The following is a 16809-nucleotide window of genomic DNA, read 5'->3' on the forward strand; positions in this document are numbered from 1 at the left end:
CTTTTGCAAGGAGCATCTCGGCTTAGATATCACTGATATTGAACGCGCGCACCGTGTTGGCGCTCCAAAGGAAGGTTACGACCGTCCTCTAATCGTGAAGTTTCTCAACTACAAAACAAAGTGTGAAGTTCTTGGAAACGCGTTTAAACTGAAACAACTAAAGGATCAGAAAATATGGATTGAAGAAGACTTTTCACCGAGGATTCAATTTGTCAGAAAGCAACTTCGGGACTTTGCGCGAGCAAATCGTCAACCAAATGAAAAAATGAAGATATCTTTTGACAAGCTTCTGCTCAAGAACCGTAGATACCGTTATGACCAAGCTACTGCGCAGGTGGTTGAGTGCATACAGCAAGACCGACGTTCGTGACAAGGGTGTAATGAACAACCTCAAGGCACTGACCCGAATCTTTCACTGATATTAGCAAACTTTCGCAGTATTATGAACAAGCAGGATGAACTAGCTGCTTTTGTACACACCTGCAATGCAGACGTCATTGTTGGGACGGAAACATGGCTCACATCACAGATCGACAGTTGCGAAATGGAAATTTCCAAATGTTTTTCTGTTTTTCGTAAGGATCGTGATGGTAGGCGGGGAGGAGGGGTTTTGATAGCAACGAAAAAACATATTCTTGTGCGGCTGATTCGTGTGGACAGCGTTCTTGAAACATTATGGGTTGCCCTTTACCTACCGAGCGCAACAATAGTTATTGGAGCATGTTACAGGCCGCCTGACTCACCTGCAGAGTTTATCGACGAACTACACGACATTCTTGTCGGAATTCAGCATACGTATAGGAACTCTCCAATCATCTTAGCCGGTGACTTTAATTTTCCATTTTTAAACTGGTCCAATGTATCAACTGATGGCATAAAGCCAGTGCACGAACGCACTGCTTTCTTGGATTTTTTATCGTTTTTCCAATTAACCCAGCTGGTGACTTCCCCTACACGTGCAGATGCCATTCTTGATCTTGTTCTAACTACACACCCTGATCAAGCTGATGCGCACGTACTAGAATGCATCAGTGACCATCGCATTGTTCATTGTTTGTTTAGGTCAAATACAAAAAAAGAAGGTACCCCGGAAGAAATTCGTGTACGACTTTGCTAAAAGCAATTTCACGGACCTAAACGGAGACTTGGAACAGTTCGTAACATCTTTCTCGCAAACATATCAAGCGCGTTCGGTACATGAAAACTGGTTGCTGTTCCGGGACAAGCTGAGATCGGTACAGGAAAAATATGTCCCCAAAAAATGTCTTCTTGAAACTACTGATAGGCCTTGGTTTTCTAGACATGTAAAGCGATGTTTGCATAAAAAGAAGCGATTGTACGTCAAGGCCAGGCGCAGCAAAAAAGACAAGGACTGGAGCGATTATCTTGAACATGCAAAAGTGTGCAAGAAAGTTATCGAAGAGGCCAAAGACAGATTTTTCAACGTCGACTTACCAAATTTCATGAAAACCAACCCTAAAAAATTTTGGAAAGTTCTTTCTCCGCCACCTTCAAACGAAATGCCTCAGCTTGTCTCCGAATCTCACTCGAATTGTCTAGAGGTGTCCAATACCTTCAACTCTTATTTTTGCAGTGTTTTTGTGGACGAGAGTCCGATACCTTCTCAAAGCCTATTCACTAGTTTTCCGCACAGCATGCCTTGTATTCTAGTTACCTCCGAAGGACTTCTAAAAGCGATCGAGCGATTGCCAACGTATTCAAGTCCCGGTCCTGATGGCATAAGCACTAAACTACTCAAAGTTACATAAGAGTACTACGCACTAATCCTAGCACTTATCTTCCAGCACTCTCTTGATACCGGTATAATACCTGAGGATTGGAAACTAGCGTATGTGGTACCAATCTTCAAAGCGGGGGATAAAAATGAATTCTGTAACTACAGGCCGATCTCCTTAACTTCCGTAGTATGCAAGCTTTTTGAGCATATCCTATCGTCCCAAATAATGAAATACGTGACAAATTACAACATTCTATACCCCAATCAGCACGGATTTCAGCGCGGGCGCTCTTGTGAAACCCAGCTGTTCGAACTTACAACTGATATTCATGACTCCCTTCATCAACTTGAGCAGACGGATGCCATATTCATCGATTTCGAAAAAGCATCCGATCGTGTCCCCCATAATCTCCTCATTCATAAAATGGAAAATATTAAAATAGAACGCAATGTTATTAGGTGGGTTAAGGAATATCTTCGTAATAGGCAACAGGCAGTTACTATAGATGATGTACACTCTTCGTTTCAGTTAGTCAAATCAGGGGTTCCTCAGGGGTCTGTGCTTGGTCCCACTCTCTTCTTAATTAACATAAATGACATCTGTGCTGGTATTAATTCTTCTCTTAGGTTATTCGCAGATGATTGTGTAATTTATCGGCGTGTATCGAACCATTCTAGTTGTGCTAAACTTCAAACCGACTTGTGTAGGTTGGAAAAGTGGTGTTCCGACTGGCAAATGAACATTAATGTTAAAAAAACGAAACTTATGCGCTTCACCACACGCAAAGAAGTTATTTCATTTGCTTATACACTGAATAGCGGGACTGTTGAACCTGTCAATTCGTTTAAATACTTAGGAGTCCACCTCACAAGCAACCTGTCTTGGAATGTTCATATAAATTCAATTTTGGGTGACACTTACAAGAAACTTGGTTTTATTCGTCGTTCCTTACGTCAAGCCAATCAAGATACCAAACTGCTCGCATTTACCTCCTTTATAAGATCAAAACTTGAATACGCTGGAATATTCTGGAATCCTTATCAATCGTACTTGGCCACAAAAATAGAATCGTTGCAAAACAAGAGCGCCCGCTTCATATCAGGACAATACACGCCCCGTTCTAGCATTACTTTGATAAAAAGGAATCTCGGTCTTCAATCGCTGGATACAAGACGCAAAATATCCAGGCTTACATTTTTTCATCAGCTCTACCATCACCCTAACAATTTCACTGCCTCAAGAATAAAACCAGCCCAACATATTTCCGCACGTGTAGACCACCCTAACAAAGTGCAGTCTGAATTTTCGCGTACCGACCTGCACCGCCTTTCTTTCCTTCCCTTAGCCATTAGTGAATGGAATGCCCTCCCAGAGCGTATTGCCACAATTACTAACCACGAAAAATTCACCGAGGAAATTGTTCAACTGTTTCAGTGTGTGCAATAAAATATAGACTATTCCCGTTTGTTCCCTGGGTCCTACTTTTGATCGGACCTAGCCGTGTATTTAGTTTGTCGTTTGTTCTGTAATGAGAGTTGTAATACTTTGGCTTGTTTCTTTTTTTTTTATATATGCGGTTTTACCTTTTTAGTGTAATCTTTTGTGTACTGTTTTGAACGCTTCGTTGTAATACTTCCGCTTGTTTTTGTATGCGGTTTTCAATGTATATTGTAATCTTGTGTGTATTTTTTTTAAACACTTTTAGTGAATGTACTGTCTGCTGGTTAGAGTGCATTGTGCAAATCTGTTGTTCCCCCCCTATGTAATGCCCGCAAGGGCCTTTAGGGTAATAAAAATGAAAAAATGAAAAAAAATGAAAAAACAGTGCTTCGCTGTAATTGCATCACTTGTCGAACTTTGGGTGGTGCTGTGAAGTCATGCTAATATCGACTGGAGCGTACAGCTCCATTTCGCGTTTCCTTATTTTGTGAAAAGTGTTCACACATACCGTAGACCCCGACATTCCACCGTTTCTCAGCAAGTACTGGTGAATGGTAAATATTATGCATGGATTGGTCGATCTATCCATTGATCGAAGGCCCGGTTGGTTGGTCGGTAGGTTTATTGATTTATGAATCGGTAGACTAATTGATTTATTGATTGATTTATTAAAATGATTGGTCAGTGGATAGATCGGCTTACTTTATGGTCGATCAAGCCATTCGATGATCCACTGATTGATTGGTCGATTCATTGATTGGTCGATCAATCGATATATCGGTCCATCAATTTATTGGTCGGTAGATATACTAATTGATCAATGGATTGATTTGATTCATTGGTTGATTTATTTGTGGACAGATTATTTAGCCAGTCAATCGATCCATCGTTTATTTTATTGATTGGTCGATGATTGACCGGTCGATCTATCGACTGGTTGATCTATGCGTTGGTAGACCGATAAATTGGCTTTCCGATCTATTGATTGGTTGGCTGGTAGTTTAAAGAAGTTCTTAGATAATAATTATTAAATAGATTGATCGATCAATCAGTCAATATGATTCATTGATTGGTCGATTCATTGATTGGTCAGTTGATCGAGTAATCGGTCAACCAATTGATGGCCGATAGATATACTAATTGATACTTGATTGGTTTGATTGATTGGGTGATTTATTTGTCGACGGATTCAATTGGTCGATTTATGGAATTGGTTGATTGGTCGGTGGATCGATCAATCGATTCATCGTTTTATTCATTGACTGGTCGGTTGATGGGCTCCTTAATCAATGCATTGATAGACTGATTGATTGGTTGATCGATCGACCTATTGATTGGTTCACTGATATAATGATAAATCGACTGATTTTTTTCATTACTTCCTAGATAGTTCGATTGATCAATCAGTATGATCGAATCACTGTTGTTTGTTTGACTGATTGATTAATCGATTTAATCGTTTAATTATATCTTCATTTATTTTTTGAATAATTGATTGATTGATTGGTTGATTTATTTATTTATCTATTTATTTATTGGTTGATTGATTGATTGACTGATTGATTCATTGATTGATTGATTGATTGATTGATTGATTCATTGATTGATTGATTGATTGATTGATTGATTGATTGATTGATTTAATAACTGATCGCTGCTGTATCTACTACACAAAAATTCTGTGTTCCGAGGCCGGTAAGTGGAAATCCTAAGAACTGAGGACCGAAGCAGCGGGCAAACACAATTCACCATTCACGGAAGGCGGAGCTACTGCTCTGTGTTTTACACTGTTTCTAGGTCTCCTCCTCCTCGTATACGTAAAGTATAGGGGCACCTATGTTGATGTCTACCTTGTTCACTCAGCAGCCACGCCGCCTAGTTACCCCTCGGCGTTCTTTTGTGCCACGAAGCACGCGCATCCGAAATTCGGAGTTGGCTTCAGAAAGTAAAGCAGTCCTGTCGTGACAAAATGGACGGCGCTGCTTAAACCGTGGCTTGTTTCTTCGTGATCGCAATTCGATGGTTACGGAAACAGCGGGGCTCGGAAATATTTAACAGATAGCCCACGTGGAAGCCTAAGCTCTGGAAGCCTAAGCTCTAAGCTATTGCGCGCGGGGTTAGGGTTGATTGCATAGTGCCTACCATTAGCCATTTCTTAATAACAGCTGCCACAGAGACCTTGTTTGCGTCGGGGTACCTGGGCTGTATTGACACTGAAAGAAAATTGAAAACAGACAAATAAGTATTATACTACACTTTAAAAATATCCACAGGCTTAGCAATGCCCTTCCTGAAAAAAAAAATCAATCGATTGATTATGAAGTTTAACGCGCCGAAACTACGCAGGTTATGAGGTGCACCGTAGCGGAGGGCTCCGGATTAATTTCGACTACCTGGGGATCTTTCACGTGTGCCGAAATCTCAACACATGGGCGTCTTTGTTTCTTGCCTCCGTCAGAAAAATGGCCGCAGCGGCTGGGATCGAACCCGTGACCTTCAGCACAGCAGCACAACGCCTTAGCCACCAAGCCACCGCGGCGGGTGAAAAAAAAAAGTATTACAAGCTTGCTTAATGCAATGGTATGGCGTTAGCAATGACATCAGCGTTCCGCGCACAACTTTCGCGAGGCTGTTTGCGACAGCAAAGCCACGCCTTTTCTCGCCTTCAGATCGTTTTCGCGGGTCTACACCAACTTTCCCGCAGCAGACTACTTTGATGGCGAGTCCGCAGGGATGAAAAACCCCGGGACATTCATTTCCCTCTCGGAACGCGCTTTGTCGGGCCTCGCTCATGTTAAACTTGCTCGTCGCAGTTCCGGGCAAATACTACGGCTTCGTCGAGGTAGACTAGGAAGGTGTGCCATTTTCTGAGGCTTCCCCTCAGCTCCACTGGTCACTGCTGTTTGCCATTGCAAAGCCACGCCTCAATTTTGTTCATAATGTTTTTAAGTCCACATTCTATGAAAAAAATTCTACATGCGCAAAAAGAATGATTAAAGCAGGGCAGATATGAGAAAGTTATTCTACTTTTTAGTCTAAAAATACAAGCACATGCAGTACTGGCAACGTCACACTTGAGGCCTCCGGATATGACGACGAAGAGCGGCGGCCCTACAGTTGGCTCAGCTTGAAAGTGTATATGCCATTATTTTGACCAAACGAGCCTAGATGTTGCCTTACTGCTTGTTTTTTTTAAGTAAGATATGGGTGAGTGAGTGAGCGAGCGACAGTGTGTGTGAGTTGGCGAGCATCGGCGTACACAGGTGTGTGGGCGTCTGCATCGATAATGGTTACGAAACATCTGAGCATCTGCACTGAAAACGTTTTCGCAGTGACGATGGCGCCAGCCAACATCCTCCCGCGCTACATCCAGGATGTGGAGGAAAGAGACAGAGGTAAGCACCCGTGCCGCCTGGTTTCCTTCTCGTCTGACCGGAACGTTTAGCCGCCTGTACCCGCCGCCGTTTAGCATACAATTGCGAACGAAGCGAATGCAGGGCCGAGTGGGCGGTCCGGGAGGACGGAAGGGGTAAATCACGGAGGCGCAATGACCCGCCGAATCAACGATTGATTTATTGCTCGGTTGATTGAGGGTGGAGTGCAACGCACCGAATCTACACCGGGGCTGAGAGGCCCGCCGTAGTGGAGGGACTTCTGCGGGTTACATTTGGCCTCCCGGGGATCTTTGAGGCGAGCTGAAACTTGGACACGCGGCTGCTTCCGCTTCTACCCTCACCCTCTCTAACAGCCACCGCGGCCGAGATCCAACCCGCGTCCTTGGTTGGGCTCGGCAGCACAACGTTTCAGCCACTGGGTTACCGGGGCGGGTAAATGCTCAAATAATCGAAGACCCCGACAGATAAACGTGTTTTCTGAGCTGGACCATTTTACTTCACCTCTGCCTTTACTACGTACCTGTAGCGCGAAACTCGAAGAGTTGTGACGTATTTGTGGCCTTTCTTGTTTCGCGGTAAAAAAGGCAATTCTCGCGGCGGGAACTGAGTCGACAGGATGACCAACGACTCGCTCTCTCCAATTTCTAGTTAGGCCAGGTTGCGTTCTGTCTCTCTGGCCCCTCTGACACGACGCACACGCTGCTGCACAGGGTGGAGAGTTTCGTGGAAGGCGGCGGCCGTTATGCTCATCGCCGTGGCGCTGGTTTCCGCCGCAGCCGGAGCCGTTACGGCCTGGGTGGAGGCAGGCGCCCGGAGGACCACTGCGGGGACGGAGATGAGGTGATACGGGCGTTTAACGTTGTATTCGTTATAGGAGTGGGTTGAAGATATTGGCTCCTGTAAAACCACTTTTCTGTTATTTCATTCTGCACTTTCACGAAAAATCTCTGGTCTTTCGCTATTGTTTGCTTTCAGGAACAGCACTCATGCTGTTACGCTGTGACGGGGAAAGTGTTGCGCGCGGTTGAAGCTATCGCTTTTTTTAGTATGTATAACATCATTCAACCATTACGCAGCTTTAGGAGCACTTAAAGTTTCCTTCCTTCTTTTTGTTTGTTTGCCGGAATAACACTGACAACGCATAATTAGTTATATGCGGCTGAGACTCGCTTCTTATGAAACAATAATTCAACAGTTATGCACACTCTTAGGCAAAAAGGACTAAAGTGGGAGTAAAATACAGCCTTCAGTCTTTGCGGGCAGCCGTTCATGCTCGAGGGGAGTATCTGTGGCGGATTGCGTGCCCTGTGCAGAAATGCGGACTATATGTTCGTCCCTGCCGATCTTTAAGGAGTAACGGGAAGACGAAACGCATGAATTCAGTCTCTTTGTGGCGTCGTTAATCCCCTGTAATGGCGTCGAGTCGTTGCCATTTCGCGCATACGTGTGCGGAAAGTTTTAGATTTCCAAAACACGAGTCATTGCAGTCAGGGGCTCTTCACATGGTACAACGGGAGAAAGTCTCGATGTTAATTATAGAAAAAGCGCCTAACGGCGGGTAATGGCAAGGAGCGCAGAAGCGGGATTGACAAACGATTCTCGGTGCGGTTATATTGATACGCGGTGTTGCATACGATACGCGCGAGGTCATACCGGCCAATGAAAGATTTCAAGCTCGTCAACAAATATTAGTGACAATAGGAAACGTTGGTCCCCAAGCGTAATGAATATGTAGATGTTTAATAGACGAGACAAACACATTAGTTGCTGATGACAACTGCCAATTAAAAATGCTCGCTACAGGTAAGCATCTTGAAGTTATCTTTACAATCGGTACATAATTGTCACGTGCACCAAAGCTATCACAATGCTGACTGCTGTAAAACCCGGTTGCATTTCCCAGTCCCTGTCGTCTAGCAATGCGAACTTGGTTTCGCCAATGCAGGAAAATATGGTCTGTTTCCCTATTCCGACGCTCACACAGACGACCGCTTTCACATACGATATCCAGAGCATTTAACATATGTATCGAACACTAAGAATAAACTTCTAATTTTTGCGGAAACATGAGTCGTCCGACCACCCAGCCGTCTATCTCAACTAGACGCCGAATTGGTTGTTCTTCACGAGAGAAAAAAAGTATGGTTGCGAGACTGTACTGAGAATCGAACTGAGCAAAAGTCCTTCAGTTAGCAAAGCGCTAAGCGCGAATCGCCGTCGCGTTCGCTTGCACGGAGAGAGATAGATTAAGTTGCAATGAATCTGTCGCGTGTGCTGTCGCGTGTGCACAACACGACAGTCAAACCCGGTTATAGCGAACTGCAATATGCGCGACGATTAGGTCGATATATCCAAAAGTTCGATATAGCCGAACCCGCCTGTAACGAGTTTATATTTACGAGTTCGCAATATGCGGTAATCTCCTTGCCATCCCCGCATGCAGAAACGAACAAAATAAGGTATGTCATTACCATACACAAAACAATCGATTTATTGCAAATAATAGAGCTACTTTCACCCTTAAAGCCTTAAATGCCTACTTCCAAAAAAAGCGGTGATATTTGTTTTCCCTTTCGTTCGGCATCGTCAACTAGCACAGCATTCTTTACACGAGACATTGTTTGTGCCAGTTCGAGTCCGTGTCCTTCAATATCGAAGAAATATTGGCGGAGGACTTCGACTGCTGAAAGCACTTCTACATTAAGCGTCGGTTGGCTTTCACTCGCGACATCCTATGCCTCCTTGGTGGTTTTGATCAGCATTACAACGGTGATGCTGACGGTGCACGCGTTCGAGGGGCTTAGTCACGGCAACGTCGTCGTCGACACTCAGGAAATCTTCGAAGGACACTCCTTTCGGCACAGCATCGGGAAGGTTGGCGCGCTGCCATCTTGGCCTTGACTCACTGACTGGGCGGGTTCCATCGTGAGTTCCTCGCTTCGGAAACAGTTACGGAAAGTGTCGGGCGTCATGTCACTCCATACGAGGCGCAATGTCTCAGTCGGGGCCTTTGCTCAGTGGTCACGACCAATCAACATCTCAATCGCCGCTCTGAGACCATGCATTTTTGCGGCCATTCCAGGCACGCCGAGTTCGATATATCAGATGTGAAGTTCTTATAAGGAATATGTTTCGCGTGTATTTCCGTAACTGATTTATTTTGGTTCGATATATAGCATAATTCGCTCTATCCGCATTCGTTATAGTCGGGTTTGACTGTACACGCTGTACACTTCATTATTATCTACCACGACTTCCTTCCGGCGGCGTGGTCTAGTGTTTTTTTTTTCTGTAGAACGTTGGATTCCTTATGTATAGTTGCGGCCGTCGGTGGTTGGATACCTGCTGGTGCCAGCGTTTTGTTTTCTGGGACTCTCTTTTACCAGTTCGTGCTTGGGGAGTATCAGAACGGACCAACCGGGTGGCGGACTAACCAATCGTCCCCTCACATTAAAGGGAAGCTGAAGCGCTTTCCAAAAAAAAAATCGCGCCAATCCACCCCGTGAATGTGGTTGGAAAGCAAAGCTGTAACCGGCACCCATAACGATTACTCATGCGACGTCACTTAAAATCACTCACATCGCTCTACAAATAGTAAACCCAGAGAGATGTGAAATGCACTTAACCACACCATTTATTACTTCAAAGAGATATTCTTGGTAAGGTTAAATCAATGCATGATGCATGAACGGTGTTTGGTTGAGTTGTATTGGTGTAGCACAAGAGTGGAAACTGTTTTTGATAAAATCAAAGTAAGCTCCAACCCGGTGTTAGACGATCTGACTTCTCCGTCTCTGCGCCGCGGACGGAGGCGACGAGACTTGCGGCTGAGAAGGAGGAGGAAGAAATACTTCTGTTCATATTTCTGAACGGCCCAGAGTGCAGCCCTGGGGAGTGATTCCTTCTTCTGTGGGGCCCATATGCAGTCCGCGCGGCCTGTGTACTGTCCACCCGCTGAAGCTGGGTAGGTAGAGAGGGCGGGACAGCACCATCTCCCATTGCTCTTGTTGGGTAGTTGACGGAAAGAGAGGAGGGTGCTCAGGGCTAAAGTCGCACACCCCGATTACGGGGCGGAGTATTCCTACTTCTGAGAAACATTTACATTCAGCGTCGTAGCGATTCGGATGCATTACGTGAAGACGCGTAGGCTGTGGGAAGGAGCCCGGATTGTATGAGCCGCAGGGTAGTTTGTTGTTCTCTGGAAAGGTCAGGGTAAGGCGAAGGTGCGGTCTGCCTCAGAAGGCAATAATGCTGGATTATCTCCCTGGACGTGACAAGCGGGTGACTGTCCTCGTGCAGCTCCATAGCACGGGAGGTAAAAGCGCAGGCTTGTTGGGTGGGCGTATTTGTTGCCCTCCATTCAAGCGTGAGGCGGTGTCCAGATGAGCTGAATGGAACCGTTTGGGGAGTGGTTTTTTAGCACGCGCAGTGCAGGTCAGGACACCCAACGGTACTGGTAATTCAAGCAGGCTTGCTAGGAATCGATGACTACCCTCCGAACCCCTGGTTGAGTGAGAGCCAAGGTGATGGCTGCCTCTTCTGCTGCCGTCATTTGTTGGGTCCTAAGCGAGGTACAGGTAAGGAGGTTGGTTCTGGAGGTAGCCACGATGATGGCGTGTTGCTGCCCTTGATGGTTGGAGAAGTCTGTGTAGATAACTGCATGAGTCCCACCGAGGGTGGTGTTTAGCGCTTGAGCCCGTGCTTTTCGTTGACCCTCGTCATGTGAGGGGTTCATATTTCTAAGCAAAGGGAGCATCTTTAGTTTTAGTCGCCAAGAGTCTGGGAGTACGTCAAGCGGAGTGACATTCTGGGCTGCCCAGCCAATCTGGTGAAGCATGCGGTTACCCACCGCAGTTCTGAGTCGGACCTTCTGGTTAGAAAGATGGCCTTCTGTCAACTTTTCCACCGTGTTGTGGAGCCCGTGCTAAGCAGCCTCAGTGTGGACGCACTCATGAGAAGACCAATGGCCTGCTCAACCGCCTTTCTAATCATTATATAAAGCATCTCTATGTCTTCCTCGTCGAAAGAAGATAGGGGTTTGTCGTAAGTAACTCTCGAGAGGACAAAAGCTTCAATTAATCGAAAGGTACCGGATTCTTTTAGGCCTCGCTTCTGGGTGGCAACTCGCCTGATCATGTGTATGATTAGATTAATGCTGTTTTTGAGGCGCTGCAAGGAGACGTCACTCTTTGTTTTGGCCTGGAAATGTAGGCCCAGGATCTTGATGCTGGGGTTTGGAGTGATGGCCTGGTCATCAAGGAGTATTTGAATGTATTCCTTGATTTGGCGTGAGGGCGGACGACAAGGAGCTGTGATTTTTTTACGTGAACACTGAAGGCCAGACTTTAGCACATTGACATACTAAAAGTGAAATTCCATGGATTAGTGTGAGCTTCCTTTAATTTTTGTAACACTTAGCTCATGAGCAAGGTGCGCACAGGGCCGCTAGACGGGCGTGAGTGGTCGTGTGACGCTTTCACGTGGCATTCAGCGAGAAGGCAGGGGGTAAACCCGTAGATCTGCTTGGTGAGTACACCATTTGTCTTCCCGTGTTCGTGTGGGCTCGTGGCTAAATCGGTAAGGCAACGGGCTCTCGCTTTGTTAGTCTATTAGTTCCAGGTTCGATTCCCGGCAGTGCCAGTGAATTCTTTTATTTGTTCGTTGGAGTTTTCTGGTGACACCAACGGTCGCGAAAGAACCCTTGGGGGGTAGAGGTAGAAAGCTTTGCTTTAAAAATTGAGGTAGAGGCACGTTTATATAGTTTCTTGCGCGCTGAATCCGTATATCACATTGAATTTTATCGCACATGAGTCCAACCAGCATTTATTTTGAAAAACGCGAGGTTCCGTTTGAAATACACGCGCTTTCTCATCGTTCGACGCCCCTGATTGGTTGCGCCCGTCATGACGTCAAAGGAGGACACCCTTCGGCCGCGCGGGTTCTCGGAAGCATTGAAAACGATCGCGCGGCAGCGGCGCTTGCCTTTTTCGCAATTTAGCTTGCAGTTCATTGTTCGCACATGACTGCAAGTTTATTTTATGACTTCCCCTGCTGTTCGTTCAATTATCTTGGAGCTTAAATTTGCTTTACACGACCGAGAACCCCAGAGCAGTGACTGTGGCGTCGGATAGAGGGTTCCGTAAAAATATTTATGAATTAGGCAACCAGCTTAGGGGGTTTCTATTCCTTATGTTAATATTAGGTACTGCCTCAACTGTTTGTTACTATATACGAAAACATTTATGACGAAGATTAGGCGGCGTTTTATAAACAATCTACCAGCGAAAAGCACGCACGTGCACTGAGCGAAAAAAATAGCGTTCATGCGCTGTAAACGTATATGCGAGACATATGTTGCCGGTACACGCATAAACCAACAAGCGGACTCTGCTTCCGAATTTCCTTTGTTCGTTGTCGCCCACCCCAGCCCCATTACTCATCCACATACACCGACCCACACGCGCGCGCGCGCGCGCCATTTGGGTAGGGGCGCTAAGGCGCCTCCGCGATCGCTAGCTGCACTTAGATGAGTGGCGTCTTACTGCTTGAATTGCATTTGTTCTGAAAACATTGGAGCATACTCGTGCATCCACAGCATTATCGGCTTGGGTTTTTTAACACTGTTCTCAGCCCATAGGAAAAGAAAACCAACGCGTTTAACAAAAGAGGTATTTCCTGAACAAGAGTGACTGGTTCTGGAATTGAACGAAACAGAAACATCACGGACCAAAGTGCAGCAGTATTCACCATCCTTCCTAAATCTACCATCTAATTTGAACACTCACGTCCGTCGCATAAAAAAGAAAAGAAAAAATACGAAAAACGCACTGCAGCGTTTTACAAAGTATCTAACGTAGTGTAGCATATTCTCTGTCATCAAGCACAGCCATCTCGGTTGTCGCTTCCGTATGTTATCAAATATCCCGGCGTGGCATTTTTTGGCGTTCGTGCACTTTTTGAACACGAAAGTTGTACAAATAAGTGCCATCAACCACAACAACAACAAGTATCATTCACAAGGAAACACGGCGAAAAGAGCATGGCAGAGGCGGCCGATCCGGCCGGAAGTCCAGATATGACATTTTTCAGCCGGTTTTTGCCCGCGCTCTTCGGTCTTCCGGCATCGCGCGGCGAGATGGGGGCGGGGCATCGGGCCACTTTTGTTTGCGCATTGCGCCGCTTCTATAGCATGTATTGCGAAAATATTTCGTATGCGGGAACTATACAATGTGTACTTGCTGCTAGTCAACTTTTCTTTTAATTCTAAAACCGCTTCACCTTCCCTTTAAGTCTCCAAAGGAAATAATGATTTTGGCAAAGCCCGTTATTCCCGCACAGGAAGAAATTTTAGCACTTTTTGCCTAAGGGTGCACCATTGGAAACAATAAATTTTCGTTCGTTCTTTTTTTTTTGTTGTTAATAAAAAACGCGCGTACTCTTCCAACATACTCCATATTCCATACTCTTCCACACGCAGCCCTCGCCCAATAAAAAAAAATCTCAGCCCCCGCGAGAGAAAGAGAAGAAGTGAGACAGATATCATCCTCTGGGCGATGATTGCCAGCGCAAGTGGGTTTACCCTTGTATCGGTCGTGCTGGATACCAATAGGGTAAACTCTCTTTATTTCGGGGCCAATTTGAAAATTCTGACGGTTCGGCGTTCCTACTTCCTCCCTTCAAAAATGTATATTTCCCAATGGCCGCGGATTTTAGTTACTCCAGCGCAAATTTCCGCGCGCACCGCTTAATGCGGACCAACGCCTTCTGGAAACGCGGCCTGCAACGCCGTCGTTCGCTTACCCGCTCTACCCCCTTGTGGTGCGGAGGAGGCGTGCCTACATCGCGGCGAGCAAACAGCCGGTGGGGATTGGCGTATGTCTGGGCGGATACACCGGACGAGTTTGCGGCACACTTTTCCGAACATAGTGGATTTGTTCGGTGCTAAACATGTGAAAGCCCGGAGCCAGAGGAGGAGGATGACGATGGGGCAAACGTTGACCTGCTCCCCTCTGAAGGTCTGGTTGCTGTATGTTGCCATTCATGATGGCGCTGCTCTCGCTGACCTTTTGGCGAACAGTGGCGGCGCAGCGAAGGAATATAAATTACAGCATGCTTCGGTTGATTATTTAGAATATTTGCCGTTAAGACAACCGTCGGAGCTGGGTAAGTCAAAACGGGAGAAAAAGTGGCCTCTGTGTGCAAACACATTCGGTGACAAAAAATCCTACTCAAGAAAATTTGAACGGACTCGAGTGTGGCTTCTCTAGTAGCCACATGCCAAGATGTCCGGTAACTGCAACATCCCTATTTTATATATGCAGGTCATGAGATTCATAAATACGTGTGTTTATTTTCACTTGGTTGTGGCCCCCCTGCAAAGTGGTAAACGAAGTTCCCAAATAACCAACTACACCGTTTACGTTTTGCGGAACGAACTGTCTACCTGCTCTCCGCAAAGAACGAAACAACCCGCAGTTGTTATCTTGGAACGTGTTGGCTTTGTACTTTCAGGAAGATTATGCCTGTATATGAATTCTTAAACACTTTTCCCCAAGACTTTCCCCCCCCCCCCCACCTCTACTGCCCGCATAGCAACGATTTGTATGGGAACGTACAACATTACGCGGAGTGCATATAATTTTCTATGAGGGTGTAAAGGCAAGAAATTCCAGTGAACTTCTGTTGAACTTTCCGCAGGGCCCAAGAAAAGTGCGGCGCACTTGAGGTCCTTGGTTGGTTGGCTCCTACCGACAAGTTCCCGCGGTTAGTAATTTTTCCTCTCAAGGCTGCTCCAATTGCACGTGCAGCCGTGGCCTAACCTCTCCTGGCGCGGCCGTTTCTGTTTCACGGGGCACGTATTGCAGCCCTCTCTCTGCGCTCTTCTCTGGCACCGCTGTTTCCTCTTTCTGGACAGCGCCTCTGGGGTCGCGCTCCCCGGTTCCCACCACTGCGACTTTTTGAGGCCACCGATTTCGTTAACAGCCCAACGCGAGTGCTTCAGACATAGAGAATTTAAGGCGTTCGCCTTTAACAATACCGGAAACGAAACGAAGCGCCATACGATACAACGGAAAAATTAACTTACCACAGTATGAACACGAAGCTGGAATAGTTGTGCCGCCGCAGCCGTGCTGCACTTTTGTGCACCTAAGAGGGACGGTAGCTACCGTCAACAGTTTTCAGCGAAAGGTCCTCTTATTTGATTTAGTTGGCTGACAGAGCGTTTATTGAAGCAAACTGAAATTAGCCTATATATGTCAAACGAAACTTTCATTACTTGGGGTTCTCCAATATGTCCCGCAGTTATGCCTGCACCGGCGTTTGTTTCGCCTTTCCTTCGAGCACGTGCCATAGCCTATACTACAACACCAGGCTTAGTGCCCTTCATCACGCTATCTTTGCCGCTGAATCACCGCGCTGGGACGTAGCTTGTATCAGGCTGCTGCGGTTGGCTAATGGGTCCTGTTTTGGACACTCTTCGGTGCACACTGTCGGAAGCACTAGACATGTCATGCGGTATCCAAGTGCCGCACAACCACCTGCGACACTTGCAGCCTGAGTCAGTGACCTGCTTCCCTGAATGGCTTTCCTTGAACCAACCCTGTTATCACTTCTTACAGGCAGCCTCTGGAGCAAGAAAGCGTCCCTTCCGACGACAACCTTAACAAGCCGCTCTTCGGCAACAAGAACGAAAGGCCCAAGCAGCAACAGCCGGCAGCCGGCAGCAGGGGCCCGAAGACCCGCCGTCAAATCCACCTTGAGCTCTGATCCAAATTCGCAATATCCGACGAAGTAAAAAAGTCCGGGTAACTCTCCAAAGGAGTTTAAATGCTTGTCCCGTATACAATTTCTTTTTCAAGGATCAGGTAACTCCTTTTACAACAGCGTGGCCGTAACTTTAAACCGGGAGGCCCAAGACTGTCGTGGGGAGGTGGTCAAGGTATTCCTGGAGGAGTTGCGAAGCGGCCTTGAAAATAGCATCTAACAACTTCCAACACGAGTTGGGGAGTTCTACCGGCCATGGAGTTATGGAAGCCTGGACCAGAGCCCTGCTATACTTTCCCGAGGGGAGCTGCTTTACTCTCTCAGAATCATTGTATTCCTTTGAAGCAGCGTTGCTGACCTTACTCCAAGAGTTCGAAAACCCCTTTTTTTGTGAACCCACTTACAGTACTGCATTGCCCTTCACGAACTGGAACACGCTGGAGACCACGACGTCTTCAGAGGACAGCGTG

This window comes from Haemaphysalis longicornis, unplaced genomic scaffold (genome assembly GCF_048455015.1).
Source record: "Haemaphysalis longicornis isolate Haplotype H1 unplaced genomic scaffold, Haemaphysalis longicornis Haplotype H1 scaffold_8, whole genome shotgun sequence".
Taxonomy (NCBI): domain Eukaryota; kingdom Metazoa; phylum Arthropoda; class Arachnida; order Ixodida; family Ixodidae; genus Haemaphysalis; species Haemaphysalis longicornis.